This window comes from Brassica oleracea, chromosome C2, assembly GCF_000695525.1.
Source record: "Brassica oleracea var. oleracea cultivar TO1000 chromosome C2, BOL, whole genome shotgun sequence".
Lineage (NCBI taxonomy): Eukaryota > Viridiplantae > Streptophyta > Magnoliopsida > Brassicales > Brassicaceae > Brassica > Brassica oleracea.
In genome coordinates, this window is record NC_027749.1 from 21,743,532 (window position 1) to 21,748,149 (window position 4,618).

Genomic DNA, 4,618 nt, shown 5'->3' on the forward strand with positions numbered 1-4,618 from the left:
ATGAATCATAAAATTTGAATGTGAGATTTTTAACAGTTTTAGTAATTTACAGCCGTTTGTAAAAATTCAAAATATAACATATACATAAAAATCTAAATTTTTATTATATGGTTATTGTGGTTGTTTAATTTATTTAATAGTTTAAAATTAAACAAATATGATAGAAGATACACTATTTTTTATCAAATTTTATTATTCAAAATTATTAATTGTCATATATATTTTAGCCACATTAGGCAATTCCGTAAATTTTATTTAAAGAAATAATAAAGTATATTAATGATGAATTTATTGTTAGTTTAATAAAAAAACTTATTATATAATTAGATGGACCAACATATTTTTTTAATGATACTAAGAATTATTATAGCGATGACATGTGGGTACAAAAAGAAATTGTAATGTTTATCAAATAATATACGGGGATATCGAACCGCTTTGAATATCCTTTGATGACGAAGGTGTAACTTTCTTAAAATGGCTCCATACCTCACAGATAAATGATATGATATGACTCAGAATCTACTTTACGTGTGTCTCTTTAATCACAGCACATTCCCCTCGAATACTAGTTAAAAGACATTTTAAAATAATTTTATAAAATACTGTCAGAATATTAGACCATTCCATAGGTAACGTTTCGAAATATGAATTTAGTATTTACTAGTATATCTGTACACAGTTACATAGGTAAAAACATCTGTCACAAAAAATAGTTTTAGAGACAAAAATATATATATCACCAGAACGAGGGAAAAATGGGCATTTTGACGAAGTATTTGAAATTGCCATTTTTAATACTCAAGTATTGGTTGTGCATATTTATTCTCTAACTAATAATTGACTGCGTAAAATTGAGAACAAAATAGTCAATTATTAACTGATGAACGAAAAATAACGGTTTCCGTCAACTTTTTAACAGTAGAATATTCTAATCATAATTTTGCGCAGTCAATGATTAGTTGGAGAATAAAAATGCACATATACTACTTTGAGTATTTAATTTGCCGTTTGAAAATACTTGAGGAATTAAAAACAACACTCTTAGAAAATCATAATTTAAAATATTTTCAAGCTAGATATAACCAATATACAAGAGTTTTATCTATCTGAAATTTTTTTTTGAGTTTTAAAAATGACGTATAAAATAATACAAATAATTATAGTTGCATAGTATTGTTGATGTACTTCATGTTTATAAAATCACTTATGGATGATTTCGTATTGCTTAGACAATATTGTACATTGGATCTCTACTTTAGACCATCATATCTAATTATCTATACTTTACACATTCATATTATGTACATCATCAATACAATGCAAATGTAATTATCTTATGTTATTTTATATGCTTTTATAAACTAAATAAATTCTTTTCCGGGATTAAATATCTTGTATATTATTTCAAATTATTTATTTAACTTGAAAATATTTTTACTTATGTTTTGTTAAAGGGATTGATGTCAGTGACTTTCAATCTTATAAGAAATATAAAGAAAAAATAAGTTTTTAATTCCTCAAGTATTTTCAATCAGCAAATTAAATACTCAAGTATTATATGCACATATTTATTCCCCAACTAATCATTAACTGCGCAAAATCATGATTAGAATATTCTAGCATTAAAAAGTTGACGAAAACTGTTATTTTTCTGCTCATCAGTTAACAGTTGACTATTTTGTTCTCAATTTTGCGTTGTCAACTATTAGCTAAGGTATAAATATGCGGACGTAATACTTGAGTGTTAAAACTCTTGATTTCAAATACCTCGAGAATTAAATGCCCATTTTCGCCAGAACTACATAGATGCTCTCTTTTTCTCAACGTTAAAAAATGACATGGCGCGTGTTTTACTCTGACATAAATTTGGACTTTCTTCTTCAAATAGAACATCTGAAAAGTGCCTAAAATAATACTCCCTCTAGATTTAAATATAAAATATTTAAAATTTTACACACATATTAAAAAATAATAAATACATTATTTTAATTGTTACTTTTTGATTATATCAATAAAATTTAAATCTATACCCTAAACCCTAAACCCAAACCGTAAATCCTAAACCCAAACCCTATATCCTAAACTCAAATCCTAAACCCTAAACCCAAACCGTAAACCCTAAACCCAAACCCTATATCCTAAACCTAAATCATAGACTCTAAACTCAGACAATATATCCAAACCTAATCCCTACACCCTAAACTCAAATCGTAAACCCTAAACCCAAATCCTATATCGTAAAGGTTTGGGTTAATGTTGATGTTGTTTCTTTAGGGTTTAAAATTTGGGTTTAGAGTCTAGGTTTGGATTTAGGATCTAGGGTTTGAATTTAAGGTCTAGGGTTTGGGTTTAAAGTTTACGATTTGGGTTTAGGGTTTATAATTTGGATCTAAGATATAGGGTTTGGGTTTAGGGTTTAGAGTTTGAGTTTAGAATTTAGGGTTTAGGGTTTAGATGTAAGGTTTAGGGTTTAGAATTTAAGATTTAGGGTTTAGTTAGTGGTGTTAGCGTTATTTTACTGAGCGTCATTATTTTTTTTCAATTATTTTAGATTTTATTTTTAAAAAATAATGTATTTTATTATTAATCTATGTAATATTTTGATTGGTAATAAGAGTAGAGATGAATCTAAAAGTTTACTTCAGGAGTGAACCTAAGTTTTGTTCCTGATAAAATAATAATAAAGAAAGATCCAAACGACCGAACTAAACTTATGGTCCTTCGAGGGTTAAAGTCATACATATCATGCAGAATAATTGCTGCGTAGACCGAACTAAACTTATGGACTTGGGACCACTGAACCCCATGTGAGAGTCTTGTCCTAAAAGTTAACATCTCTTAGTTTTTTTCTCTAAGTTTCACCGTTGAAAGGTTTCACAAAGGTAATGATAAGCGTTGTGAACAACTAAAGATCTTAATTGAAAAACTCACATACAATGTAATAATCTTGACATGTTCTGAAGAATTACAAGGACACACAAAACAGAGAAGACAAGAATCCATCAAAGAGAAAACAAAACATGCGTTGTTGTTTTATAGTCAAGTATTGTTTTAGCCAGTTCCTCCGAGAACACTCTTCAGCTTTTTTACTACAGCAGGCTCAAGGAAAGTAGTACTGGCAACGAGTTCAGTGGGAAGATCGTTAGCAAAAAGCGCGAAATCAAGAATCTGAAGACCAGGACTGGCGCTGCTGAAAGTCACAAAGGCTGCAGCAGCTGCAAGCCCTGAGGGAAAACCATGACCTGTCCCGGTTTTAGTGTCTGTACGTAGACAGAGTTATCAGAGGAGACAAACCCAGCGGTAATAGCACCGTCAAGGACAAATAGAACCTCAGAGGCACCAGGGTGAGTGTGCATTGGGATCACACCTTTAGGAGCTAGGTCAAGTCTAGCTGTAGAGAGGCCTAGACCATTCAGACCAGGGAACTGAGCGACAAAACCTGGTGTAACCGCAGCACTGATGATGTTGGTAGTGTTACCAGGAGTGCCTAAGCCGGAAAAGACAAAGTCCTTGGCTTTGACATGAATGGGACATATGCATGGGTAACCCGCAGGGGTTTCAGCGCGTTTCAGGTTGGCCACAAAAAAGTCTTGAACAGAGGCGGTTGATAGAGCAAAGAGGAGGGATATAAGGAAGATAATGCGCACAACATTTTGATTGGTTGGTGTAAGAACTAACTCTTTACTTTTAGCTCTGTTTTTCTCTGTTCTGTTCAGTGTTTATGTAGAGAGGTTGTTGGATAAAGTGTGTGGTGAATATTCAAAGATGGAGATAATCTTAACCATTATGGACGTCCAAGAGCAAGGACCACTCTTAAATACAAACAAAATGCTTCTTTTCTTTGACTGCCTGTTCTTCATCACTTGATCGCTGTGATCTGAATGATGATGTTGACATTGATATTTATTGCTGCGAAGATTTCAGGTGGTTTAAAGGAGTAGCCAGTGGACTCGGGCCAAGGTGTGGAGGTTTCGAGAAGAACAGACAAAAGAGTGAGTGTTTGATGACACCAAGCTTAGGTTTAGGGCATAATATCCGTATCTGAAAAAACCGACCAGAAACGATCCAAAAATCAGGGTCCCGAATCCGACTGGACCCAGCCTAGATACTCGAACGATCCAAAAAACCGGTACCAAATCTGATCCGTACCGAGAACTAAATGAATATCCAAACATATAAATAAATAAATATATATATATATATATATAATTATATATATAATTATATTCATAATTATAATAATACTAATATCTAATATTAAAATCTTAAGTCAAATACATTAGTTATTTAGGGTATTTATGGATAAAATTGGATAGGTTGGTAGAGATGACAATTATGGATCTGGACCGCGGGCCTAGCCCGTAAAGGACTGTCGCGGGACGGTATTGGTACGAGGTTTTCTAGGCCCGTAAATTTGCGGGCCTCGCGGGATGAGTCTTTGCGGGACTGGGTCTTTTGCGGGATGGGCCGAAACGGGTCGTGGGGGATTACATGGACCCGCATTGGGTCATGCAGGATTACATGGACCCGCATTTTCTTCATCATTTTTTATTTTACCTGAAAAAACGAGAAAGAGAGTGAGAAGAAAGTGATTCTTGTGACTTTTCCCCCAGAA

At 32.8% G+C, this 4,618-nt stretch overlaps 1 pseudogene; it reads right to left on the minus strand.

Moving 5' to 3' along the window:
* Nucleotides 1–2,914: 2,914 nt before the first annotated feature.
* LOC106323693 lies at nt 2,915–3,722 on the minus strand (annotated as a pseudogene).
* Between the last annotated feature and the right edge of the window lie 896 nt (nt 3,723–4,618).